This window comes from Callorhinus ursinus, unplaced genomic scaffold, assembly GCF_003265705.2.
Source record: "Callorhinus ursinus isolate GAN/ISIS: 27379988/994484 unplaced genomic scaffold, GSC_fseal_2.0 scaffold2, whole genome shotgun sequence".
Lineage (NCBI taxonomy): Eukaryota > Metazoa > Chordata > Mammalia > Carnivora > Otariidae > Callorhinus > Callorhinus ursinus.
This window is the reverse complement of record NW_027397064.1, coordinates 17,984,070-17,997,005: the sequence shown is the minus strand read 5'-3', so window position 1 is coordinate 17,997,005 and position 12,936 is coordinate 17,984,070. Positions and strand designations below refer to the sequence as shown.

Here is a 12,936-nt window from a genome sequence, read left to right as displayed (position 1 = left end):
TCCCCACTCCCCCACCTATCCCGTTTTCCCGCCCTCGGGCTCCGTCGGCTATAGCCCCCATCCCAAGTTTTTCCAGACTGCCCAAATTGGGCCAATCAGGGCTCTGCGCGGCCCACGGGATAACTGAAATGCATCCCCCTCCTCCTCCATTCCCCCAACCAGCCCCCCTCCCCCAACTAAGGGAGAAACCTTCAAAGACCCCTCCCTCGGAGCTCGGGTCCCCGCCTGCCACCTTCAGGAGCTGCCCAGACCCCGCGCCGCGGCCTCCCACACCCGGCCCTCGCCTTCACCTTGACCCGAGCCCGCTCCCGGGCCCCAAAGCTTTGCATAAACAAAGAGCGGGGCAGGGGACGACCCAGGCCCCGCCCCCGGCCCGCCGGCGCCCCCACTCCCCTCCCCGACCCAAGCCGGTCGCGCCCCCGAGCCCCCCGCGGAGCCAGCCGGCCCGCGGCCCCTTACCTTGGCCCGGCATTTCGGATGACAGGAGAAACTGCAGACTGCGAGAGGGCGACACAGAAAGAAAGTTTAGCCGCGAGGTATGGAATGGAAACTCGGGCGAAATCTCCTCCCACCCCCGCCCGCACTCTGCGCTCGGGAGGGAAGGAGGGAAGGAGGGAAGGAGGGACGGAGGAACGGAGGGAGGAGGGGGCGGAGGGGGGTGGCTGCCGCAGCTCCCCGGGGCCTGCGGGGCGGGAACGCCCGGGACTGCGGACCCGCGGGTCGGGGAGGCGCCGAGCCCTCATCGCCCGAGCCCCTGGGGCGGGTGCGAGAAGGTGGGAGGGGCGGGGGGAGGGGCGGGGGGGACCGACTCCCCCGCTGGATCTTTGCCAGGGGCAGAGGGACCCAGGCCCCGTGGCAGCCGCGCCGAGGCATGGGGTGGGGGGGGGCCTTCTCCCCTTACATACACCCCAGGCAGGCAGGCAGCGGGCACTCCAAGAACCATGATCATGCTCCCTCTCCCCCAGAGAGAGACACACAGACCCGATTGACCGTCCAGGAGAGGACCGGTACACACACACATACACACTTACACCCATACACACACACACTTACCAATAACCACTCGGCCAGACAAGCACACATACACATATATGTACACACATAGCCTCGCACACATTCATACTCATGCCCCAGGGAAACCTCTGACTCAGGGGCACCCACACACACACTTTCACGGGACACCCTCAGAGTACAGCCTGACACAGACGTTGGACACAGACACATGGATAGATGCCTACACAGGCTCACAAACTTCTTGTGCATCATTTGAAACACACACACACACACACACACACACACACACACAGCGGACTTAACTCTGCCCTCCCACTACCAGAAGCTGGAATCAAATTTCCTATGGGGTTCCCTCAGTCTGGAATGTCCCAGCCCTGCCTGCCCCACCTCCAGGGCCCTCCACCCTGGGGTTTTGTGGTCCCCTCCCACCAGGTCCCACAGATGGGGTGAGGGGGTCTACTGAGCTGAGCTTCTGCACTGACTTGACCTTGTTAGCTGCTGACACAGGTGGGTTAGGGGCGCTGGTTAGAGAACAGGGGTCAGGGAGGCAGGGGAGAGCTGCCCAACCCCAACGCCTTGGCAAGCCACAGCCCTGGGCCACAGCCAGCTGCCCTGGCCTCTTCGATCTACAGTTCGTCCAACCCCTTTCTGGCTTTGAGTCAACCTGGTTCTGAGCAGAATGCAAAAGGGGAGACTGAGGCGCAGATGAAGGCCCAGGGCTGCAAAAGAGGGCTCTGCATCCTAAGGCTTCTGATTGGTCTGTAGGAATGGAAGTCCGGGATGCCACCTTGGCCATGGGCCCTGCCTGGGACCTTGTTCTCCCAGAACCTTGTCCTGGCCCCAGCTCAGGCCTGTAACGCAGCTGTTGCTAAGCAAGGCTTTCCTGACCCCACCAGCCACCCAGGCCAGCTCAGGGACTTCTCCACCCCTGGCCGCACCAAGACATACCCACCCCTGACCACTCAAGTCAAGTCAGGCCCATCTGTCTAGCCTTTCTGCTTCTCTCTCGCCCCACCACCGCCCCACTACCCCAGGATGGCAACTCCCCTCCAGACACCCCAGCCCCACCCCCATGCCTTCTTTCCTGGCCTTGGAATGTGGAATTGAAAAAGCCTCAGGCCATGTGGCCTGAGCTTGGAAGGCCATTCCAGGCAGGCAGGCGCCCCAGTGGGCCACTGCCTCCAAACAGAAGGACCTTTCCCCTTCCTCGGCTAATCAAATCCCAAGCCTTCAGGAATAAGTCCTGGGCCCCTCCTCTGGAGGCCTCCCTCACTGTTCCCTACCTCCTCACAGGAATCACCACACAGAGCACGTTTCCCCCACCACCTTGGTCCCTACAGCTATGGGCTCCTTCAAAGGGAAGGACCTGTCTCTCTCTCCTCTCTCTCTCTTTCTCTCACTACACAATACCTGGGACCTGGTACATACAGTAGAAGCTTAATAAATGATTGAGGAGTTAGACCTGACTGAAGATCTCCCCTGGGGTTTATGTGTATGCCCCCATTTAATCATTCCCACCCCACTCTCAGCCTTTCCCTGAGACATAGCCTGCCCCCAACATTTCATAATCCATCAAAAAGGCATTCCCTAAATGTCCACTCTGGACCTCCCAACCCCAGTCAAGATACCAACAGCACAATGACAGCCAGGACCCCATCTCCCTCAAGCATCGTACTGCATTCTTCTGACAGGTCACAGAATGCACCAAATCCTTTCCTACCTCAGGGCCTTTGCACTTGCTGTTCTGGCTGCCTGGACCATTCTCCCTCACCCTAGCTGTCCATTGCTCACCAAGCCAAATCCTTCTTCTACTTCTAGAATCCACTGAAAGCCATCTATCTCCTCAAAGAGGCTTTTCCTGACCACCCAAATGACATTAGGCACTTCCAATATTCTTTCTCAGCAGCACCCTGATAATTTCCTTCTTAATACAGTTCACAGTCTGAAGTCAACATGGGTAATTCTTGCTCACTTATGAATAGTATATCTCCCTACACTAGACCCATGAGGGCAGGGAGCATGCCTGTCTCGTTCACACAAACCTCCAGTAGCTAGAACAGTTTCTGATCCAGGCCTCCAACACCAAACAGCAGCTTTGTGCAAATTAGAAAATGTCTTACCCTCCGGGCAGACCAGCCCCTTGGCCACACAGCTGAATACAGCGTCTTTGTGGGAATGGCAAGAAGGTGCCCTTTCTCCAGGCGGACCCAGCTCTGTACCTGGGTGTGTGGTTTGGAGAGCAAAGTGTGGCTGCTTCCAGTGCTCTCTCGGGGAGGCGCCCTTGGCAGTGAACGGCCTGCCTGACCATACAGGGCAGCCCTGCCTGTCACACAGTGGGCAGACATCCAACAAATGCCCTTGGATGGAGGGCAGATGGAGAGGTCATTGGGCAACAGCAGTACAGTGAGCTGAGGGCTCCATGCGTGCTGGAATGCTCAGCGTGCCCTTGAGAGCTCTCCAGTGGGGAGCAGACGAAGTCGGCCCCCAGCCCCCCAGCCCAGAAGACAAAAGCTCAGCAAAGTCCACTCAAGTGGCAGGTTCCCAGCAGCTCCGCTGGTGGATTTTTACACCTTAGGAACACCTGTAACGCCCAGCCCCAGGGAGGCCCTCTTGCTCTGAGGGCCCTCCCTCCAGGGATGGTGCCCTCACAGTCCGGCCACCCTTCTCCGGTCTCCCCCAGGGGGCAGTATTTCCTACTCTAACTGGCCGGTCCCCTGCTGTCATGTGAAATTTGGGCATGCCACTCTGCGGGCTTCCCACTTCCCAGATGCGTGGCACGTTCAAATGTGCTCCAGAAAGGGGAACTGTGGCAGCCACGGTTCCCCAGGGCATCCTGGATGCACACCTTCCTGTCATCCTTTCCCGCAGTGAATAGGGCTGGCTTACGTAGCCCGCTGAGTATTGTAGAAGTGCTGGTGTGTGACTCCTGAGGCTCAGTCATCAAAGGTGTTGTGGCTTCAGCCCCAGTCTCTTGGATCACTGGCTCTGGGGGAAGCCAGTTACCACGTCGTGAGGACACCCAAGCAGCGCTATAGAGAGGGCCATGTGACGAACAGCTGAGGCCCCCTGCCACCAGCCAGGGCCAACTTGGCAGACGCATGACCGAACCACCTTGCAAGTGGATCTTCCGGTCCCTGTCAGGCCCTCCAATGACGACGACCCCGGCTGACGTCTTGACTACAACTCAAGAGAGACCCGAGGTCCAAACCACCCAGTGAAGCCACATGTGAAACCCTGGCCCTCAGAAATGATGTGAGATCACAATTTCATATCTGTTGTAAATTGCTAAGTTTGGGGACAAATTTATTATGTAGCTACAGATAACCAACACTGAAACCAGAGCCCAGGATCCCGCAGAAAGCAAGAGGCTAAAGGCTGATGCTGGGCATTGAGGCCAGAGGCCATCTGCTCGGTCCTTCCTTGCTCCCTGGGTACGGGCATGATCATCTCTGCAATTCCTTCTTCCCTTTCCTTCCCCTACCAAGCAATTAGTCATCCTGTCCCAGAAAGTAACTCCAAGGAGGCTGTCAAATCTCCCCCCTTCCTGCCAGCCCCCCACCACTGCCCCAGTTCAGACCAATTTTCCTTCCCTGGGCCCTGTCTCCCCTCCAGCCTTGCCCCACCCCCTTTAATCCACAGAAGCACAGACCATTCTCAACTGCAAACTGATCACATTACACTCCTGCTTAGAACTGTCTTGTCCAACTCCTCAGCACACTTACAAGGCCCTGCTTGGCCTGGTCTTGCCCCCACCTCCAGCCACTGCCCCAAAAGAGATCTGCCACACTGAACTCCCCAAAAGGACATTGAGTCTGGTAGGTCTGAAATGGTGAACTCATATACACCCTCCAAGGCCCGTTTCGAAATGTCCCTCTCTGGATAATCAGGCATTCAAAGATGATCACTCCCTGCTCTGTGCTCCCAGTTGAGGTCCTGTTCAACCTGGCAGCTTTTGCATCCTGCCCCTTCTCCAGGCACAGGGTCTGACTTACGGATGGGGCTCAACAAATGTGGTGTAAATTTAAAACTGGAAGAATTCTTCCCAGCCTAAACCACTGGGACCACTGCTGATGTTCTGGGGCAATGGAAAGGACATAAGAGAGGGTGGGTGAGCCCCAGTCTTCAGCCCCAGCCCCTGCTGGGAGAGGGCCAATGTGGACCATGGTCAGTGCCTTCTGAGTGCCTCAATACAAACACCACCTATTACCCAGCTTGGTCCGGCTCTCCATCTACCCGCTTACCTCCCTGGCTACATGGAGACTGGCTCTCAGCTCAGATGCCAGTCATGCTCTGTGATCCGGGACCAGTAATGTAGCCACTCTGACCCTCCATTTCCTCATCTATAAAATGGGGGCAATAGTAACACCTCCTTCCCAGGGTTGTGAGAGTTGACTGACTTCATATATGTGGCTGGCCCTGAGCATGCTCTGTAGAAAGCTGTAGCTGGTATTAGCATTGTCTGATTCTATATTACTGGTATTCTACCGGAGAACCCCCGTTTCCTGGTCAGGAGACCGGGTTCCAGTCCTGAGTGCCATCATACAGCTGTGTGACCGGAAGCAAGTTGTTCCCACTCTCTGGTCCCCACCATGCCCCACTGACGCACTCATTTGCCTGCATCGCTGAGCCCCGAACAGCTGGTCCTCAAGCCCTCTCCCGGCTGTGAGAGCCTGTGGCACACCACTGGTCTCTCCACCAGTCACCACCTGCCTCTTCCTCCCTCCAACGTAGAAAGGAGTGGAGGCCCAGGTTCCGACCCTGAACGCATCCTGGACACTGTGGGGGAAACACCCAGCCTGCGATTGACAGGGATGTCCACTCCACAAGGTACAGCTCCTCATCGTGGGGGGACATGGGCAGGAAAACGTCAGCCGTCCCATCCTGCTGGGCTGCGTGCTTGAGTCCTCCCCAGACACACATCCCAGGATCCACCCCACCTGAGCGGACAGTGGCCTCCCCCAGCTCCCGCAGAAGGCAGTGACCCCGCAAGATGAAGCCCCCTGGGGAGGGACCCTGCCAAACCAAAGCTCGATGGAGCCCCAGGAGCCTCATCTCTGCCCGTGGGTGTCAACACGGCCCCCCACCCAGCAGGGCCCAGCCCATGGTGGAGCTGAGAACCCCATAGTATGGAGGGGTCCATAGGTTACCTGCTGGGGTAGAAAACTGCACCCCCAACCCCAGCCCTGAGCCAGCTCCCGCCTCATTGGGCTGCTGGGATTCTATCCTGAGGTGGCTTCCTGCCCTCCCGGGAACACAGGAAGCCAACATTGTTGGGATCTAAATGGCCTTTTCCTCCTGGCCTCAGCTCGGAAAATGAGCACATAGCCTCGGTGTGCACCTGACCCCAGCAGGAACCGCCCACACCCGCAGTGGGCCTCAGCTCCCCTCCGCAGCTGGCAGACAGACTGGCCCAGCCACCCACCTGCCCGCACCGCCTCATGGCCCTTCCCTGCCCTGCTTATCTCCGTGGCCTGGCTTGGAGGTGTGTGATGGTTTATATTATGTGTCAGCTCAGGTAGACTATCTATCGTACCCAGATAGTTGTTCAACATGATTCTAGATGTTTCTGTGAAGGGGTTTTTGTGGATAAGATTAACATTTAAATCAATAGACATGAGTGAAGCACATTAACTTCCATAATGTGGGTGGGCCTCATCCAATCAGTTGAAGGCCTGAATAAAACAAAGACCAATCTCCCCAAGCAAGAAGGGACTCTGCCAGCAGACTGGTTTTGAACTTGAACTGCAACTCTTCCCTGGGTCTCCAGCCTGACAACAGATTTTGGACTTGCCAAACCTCTATAATTGTATGAGCCAATTCCTTAAAATAAATTATCTATCTATCCATCCATTAACTACCTACCTACCTATCTATCCATCCATCCATCCATACATCCTGTTGGTTCTGTTTATCTGGGGTACCTCAAGTAATACAAGGTAACTCGGGGGATGGCCAGGGGTTGTGGGCGCTGTGTGGCTCTGAAGCTCAAGCAAGAGGAAACCTTCTAGATGTTCCCATTCAGTGGTTTTCAAACTTTCGTGCAGATGGACTCTTAAGTGGAACCTCAGTGATCTTGGTTAACTTTTACTAAAAGCTTGTTCTGAGCCCTTTATGTGTACATATTATCTCACTTAACCCCCAAAGTAATCTGAGGAGGGAGGTGTGCTATGTGTCTCATTTTAAAGGAAAGGTGCCTGAGGCTCGTACAGGTGACACACTCTGCTCAAGTTCTTACTAGCAAGGGGCAGAGCTGGGATATGAATCTGGGACGTCGGGGCTAAGTGCAAGACCACCATCCATCCTGCCTCCTGATATATTTTACTCCTAAAACCAGAATTGTTCTGATTAAAGTGGGCAGGGGTTCCAGAGTCCCAACCCCTCACGCCTTTCCCCTTAGGTTTCTCCTTTTTCCTACCTTCTCAGGCCCCTGAATCACCTCCGAAAAAACCTTACAGTTCCTCTGGATGACAGTTTAGAGCTTCTGATCTTAGTCCAATCCATCCTTTAGAGAAATGGGAAAGCCAGGCCCGGAGAGGTTAAGTTTCTCACCCAAGTTCACACAGCTGGGCCATAGCAAGCCAGCACTAGAACCCAGGGTCTTCCCACTCTACTAGGCTGACTCCAAAAAGGTCCTCAGACAGAGGGTAGAAGCTGGGATCCCCAGTGAAGTAACAGAGGACAAAGAGCTCCCTGAAACAAGGTTTCCCCAAATTCAACCAGTAAGGGCTTCTGGGTAGTTTTGTCCCATTGAGAGCCTAATTCTCTTTCCCAAGTGCATCCCACACTGGGGAAACTGCAGGCAACTTCCCTACCTTCCAGGCTGATCAGAGGCATTGAGAAGGGAAGTAGTCAAAGCCTAGCCCCCCAATCCAGGCCCAGATGGCAGCCCTTGGGCTCTTGATCTGGCATTCTGGTTTCTTCCCTTGGGTTTCAGTGTAGCAGAAGGCTAGGGCCCTTTGGCAAAGCTCTAGAGTCCCTAGAGCACCGTCCCAAGAATCTGTGGGAAACCCACTGTTTGAACGAAGGAACTCTTACACATCCCTCAAGACGCAGCCTACATATGCCTTTCCTGATGAAGCCTGACAGGAAAATCTCTGCTAAGTCAGAGATGACCTTTCACACACACCTCCGTGTCAGCTTTGCCACCACGTTCTATGACTGTCTGATGGTATGTCTGTCTTCCCAGGTCAGGGTCTGAGTCTTGGCACCAGTACCTGGCACCGCATCCAGCCCAGAGGGGGCTCAGTTCACGATCATAGATGGATGCACATGTGTATGCAGGAGGTGAAGTGGCAGCCTCCACTGGCCGAGTTATCAAGCCTTTACAGACTCCAACAAGGGAGTTTTCCAGACCCCACCCCCACCCCCGTCTGGGCCTCAGTGAGCATTCCTGGTCCAGCCCCTTCTCCATAGTTGAGGAAACTGAGTCCTGAGCGGAGACATGATTCATCTGAGGTCGCACAGCCTGTGGGTGGCAGGGCCAGAGACAGGACCCCCAACAAAGGCCCAGGGCCTCCTCTCCCCCCATTGTCTCATCCGTCTGTCTCCCCCACATGGAGCCTTAGTCCCTCATGCTAGTGTTCATGTTATAGCCACACACAGAACCTCCGTGTTCCTCACAGTCACCACCCCCCCCAGGGACGCAGCACAGGGTTTATTGTTAACTGCATGGGGCACAGGAGGAGACAGGCTCAGCGAAGGAGAAGACTAGTAGCTGTCTCACGGGACCTCTTGGCCTGTTTGTCAGTCACACTTACGCCCAAATGTCCCGCCACCTTCGTTCACTGTCTGCACGGTCCATCTTTGAGTCTCCCAGACCAGGCCCTGGGCTCTTTGACTCCTCTTCCCACCCCGGTCTCCCACCCTGCCCCCTCCAGCCACATTACATTAAACAGTGAAATGCGGGGGGAAGGCGGGGAGCAGAAAATTGTCCGAGCTACAGAGCAGGTCAGACAGAGGGAGAAAGACAAGTGGCTCAGTTTCTCTAGATCTAGGAAAGTGTCCTCACCGCCCCTGCCTGCAGGAATTCCCTCAGCACTGCAAGCCCCGTGGAGACTGAATTCACAGCCTTGATGTTCCATACACCCTGACCCCCATCCCCCCCAGGCACAAATCCAGAGGGTGTCCATGCTGTAACCCCAGACTTGAAGCCTGGAAAAGGAACCAGAGAGCACAGCAAACCCTGGGCTTGGCGAACAAAACATGACCTGGATTTTAGTCCACAATCACCCCCTTCGCCAGGGAGCAACAACCCATGCCTGGTGGCCCTGGATGGATGGATGGATGGATGGATGGATGGATGGATAAGGTCATCTATCCATCTCGTGCCACCTCCTGGTTCCAAAGCACAGAGAGGTGGCGGCTCATTGCTGCATCTCCCACCAGTAAGCCCAGTGGCCCCAACCCTGACCTCAGGCCTGGTGACCCCGACGATCTTGCTGAGAAGGCACACCATAGCCTGTAGAGCTGGGAGTCTTCAATCCTCCCTTGCTGCCCGCCTCCACCCAGCCCAGCCCTTCCATGGCCCAGTCCTGACACCTAGTGGTGCCTTTGGACTTCAGTCCTGGCTTTCTTCCCACTTCTCAATAACTCATTCAGAGCTGCCAAACCAGCCCGGCAGCCCACTGGCCACCTGACCTCCACTCTGGTTCACACCAGCAGGGCCAGGCTCCAAACCAGGGGAAACCCGTGTCTCACCTTGGGAGCCTTCCATTCCCAGGGGGTCACATCCCCTCCTCAACCCAGGCCCTCAAGCCAGGTCAACTGGGGAACCCAGGACCACAGACCATCACAGAACATGTGGCCACAGATGTGCCCAAGGTCCCACAGTGAGTGCTGGGACTTCCTTCTACCCCACCCCCGTGCTGCCTCTGGTGGTTACTGGGGTGAAGGGAAGGCACACTGGGGAAGGAAGGGAGGCACTGGGGGGGAGGCTCAGGGGCTAACTTCAGCAGGTTCATGGGGCGGGGTCAGGTGGGGCCATGACCCCACGCCCAGCAATTCGGGCCTGACTCCTCCCAGCTCGCACCCTGACCCACCACCCGTCCCAGCCAGACCTTTTGGGAGGAGCGTGTCACCATGCGGCGGATTTGGGTACTGCGGAAGTCCCTGTTGGCCACTTAAACTCCGTCTGGGTATCCCAGCTCTTCAGTGAAGGACAATTAACCTCTACCCTTTGTCCAGAGCAGGACGTGCCTAGAATATCCTCCACACGCACATTCGCACACACTCACACGCTCCCATCCACACCCACTCCCCACTACATCATGCCGCTGAAAGTCCTTGTCTAGGAAGACTTCCATCCCCCAGAGAGCACACCCCCTGACAGCCCCACTGGGACCCAGCCAACTGTGTGCCTTAGCAAGAGTCTTAACGACTCTGGGCCCCCGTTTCCTCCTTTCCTCCTCTGTAAAGTGAGGGTGACACAGGCATGCCCCCCCCCCCGCCCGCCATGCTGTGAGCACTGCAGGAGAGCCATGTGAGCGCTTTGATATGAAGTGCTTTGATGATTACTCCTTAGGCTCTCTTCCCAGCCCCACTGAGACTTCGGCAGGGGAGAGGGGAGGAGAGCGGAGTCCAGGTAGAGCCACGTGAGTCAAGGCTCAGGGCAACAGAGAGCCCGGCCCCTTTGGCACGTTTGACACACTTGGCCTACGTGAGAGCCGAGCCGGGTGCAACCAGGCTGAGTATGGACTTGGGGGACAGGGGTAGATGGGTCAGAGAGCTGGCAAGGGGTGGAGGCCAGGCCTCACAGCCACAGGGAGGGGGCGGTGCTCTGTCTTGAGGGCAGGGGGCGCTCCTAAGGCTGTACCCAGGGAACGACCAAACTAGGTGTGCAGGGAGTCCCGCTGGGAGCTGGTGAGGACGGTGGATCGGAGGGGGTGGGCCAGGAGGCAAAGGATCTACAGTCAGCCCTCCAGGCAAGAGGAGCCAGCAGCCTGAATTGGCTGTGGAGAAGCTCAGGGACTCAAACTATATTGGGGGGCCCTGGCGATTGACGGGACGTGGGGGGCTGGGAGAAGAAGGCATCTGGTGGAGCAGCTGGGTGGGGGGATGATGTCAGCCCCTGAGATTAGGCGCAGGGGCCTCCTGCTGATTTTACTGTGTGACCTGGGGCAAGACACCGACTTCTCTGGCAGCAGGGACAACCAAACCCCAGTCCCGGTGAGAAGCACATGAGAACAGTGATTGAAAAAGCCCAGCAGCAGCCAGGTCCTCCCTCCAGTCTGATCTGGGGCCTCGTAAACTCACCCCTAAATGTGGTGTCTTTCCCAGTGCCAGTCACACGCCACCCACACACCTTCCGCGTGCCCTCCACATGCCAATCACAGGACCTCCTGTCACATGTCACCCATGTGACCACCACACAGCACCCACTCACCTTCCACACGCCCCATCCACATGCCAACTACATGACATCCACGGGCCACCACGCCCCACTCATACACCCTCCACACGCCATCCACACACTCAGTACATGCCAACCACAGACCATCCACACACCACAAACCACTAGCTGTACACCTTCCACATGCCATCTACATGCCTTCTTCATATCATCCACACACAAGCTACATGCCAATGTAGCTCCATGCCACCCACCACCTGCCACGTACCATCCATACACACCCACGAGCTTGCCATCTGGTGTGCTCAGCATCAACCCCCACGTGAGAACCTGGCCCCAGGCCAGGACCCGAAGGACATCCGCCCAGGTCCCAGGCCACCTCCTGCCCACCACGACGTGCTCCCCCATCTCCCGTAGCCTGACCAGCTACTCACCTTTGCAGGTGCAACCCTCCCGGGTGATGACCTGACGGCAGATACCACAGGGCTTCACCTTCTTGAAGGTCTTCACCTTGAAGTGGTGGGTCTTGGGGGCCTCCAGATCCTCTGGCTGTGGGGGGAGAGGCACAGTGATCAGGCCTGGGCGGAAGGCTGGGGAAGGAGCTGGGGGAACTCAGAGAGAAGTGGATTAGAACTGGGGAAAATGAGAGGTGAGAGCCCCTTCGGGGGTGACAGGCCTGAGCCCCCATTTCTGGGAGGACGGGCCCCAGGAAAGAGAGCTGAGTGTGACCCAGACTCCAACACTTAGGTGGGTCAGCACACTGGGACACTGATTTTAAATGGCTTACTCACTAACAATTTTACACACATACACCATGTCACCACACCCCAGTGGGCTCACCCATGGCCGTCCCAGTCAACATCCCCCTAAGGTAAATACTATTGTGACTTTTTTTTAAGATTTTATTTATTTATTTTATTTATGGGGGTTTCAAGAGGGGGAGGGGCAAAGGGAGAGAAAGAGAGAGAGAGAGAATCCCAAGCAGACTGCGCTGAGCACAGAGCTCCATGCGGGGCTCAATCTCAATCCCTGGGCCAAAATCGAGAGTTAGACAGGGGGCGCCTGGGTGGCTCAGTCGGTTAAGCGTCTGCCTTCAGCTCAGGTCATGATCTCGGGGTCCTGGGATCGAGCCTCACATCGGGCTCCCTGCTGAGCAGGGAGTCTGCTCCTCCCTCTCCCTCTCCCTCTCCCTCTGTGCTCTCTCTCTCTCTCTCTCTCTCTCTCTCAAATAAATAAATAAAATCCCTTAAAAAAGAAAAAAAAAGTCAAACGCTTAACCAACTGAGCCACCCAGGCGCCCCAATACTATTGTGACTTCTATCACCAAAGATTCGTCTTGCCAGAGTCTGAAACTTCACTGAGCAGGCTGTACCCCTGCGTCCGGCTTCTGTCGCCTGGGGTCCATCCGTGGGATTCATCCACACGGCCACCCAGAGAGCTGCCCTTTATTTTCGCTGCGTGTGGTAGCCCATGGGTGAAAGCAGCTGCTTCCTTATCCGTTCTACTGGTGATAGTCCTTAGCCTTTTTACCCACGTGCCGCCCATTCCCCCTCACCCCCTCGCTACCACCTCCG

The 12,936-nt window shown here is 56.5% G+C and overlaps 1 protein-coding gene across 8 annotated transcripts in view; it reads right to left on the bottom strand.

The window, feature by feature from the left end:
- The window catches only part of TNS1 (tensin 1), a 223,792-nt gene that overhangs the window by 168,348 nt on the left and 42,508 nt on the right, over positions 1 to 12,936 (bottom strand). For all 8 annotated transcript variants that reach the window (XM_073878801.1, XM_073878812.1, XM_073878821.1 and 5 more), the window contains exons 2-3: positions 11,797 to 11,911; positions 460 to 497 (exon numbers count right to left, since the gene is read on the bottom strand). The gene's annotated coding sequence lies outside the window, so the exon portion shown is untranslated. The remainder of the gene's footprint in view (positions 1 to 459; positions 498 to 11,796; positions 11,912 to 12,936) is intronic.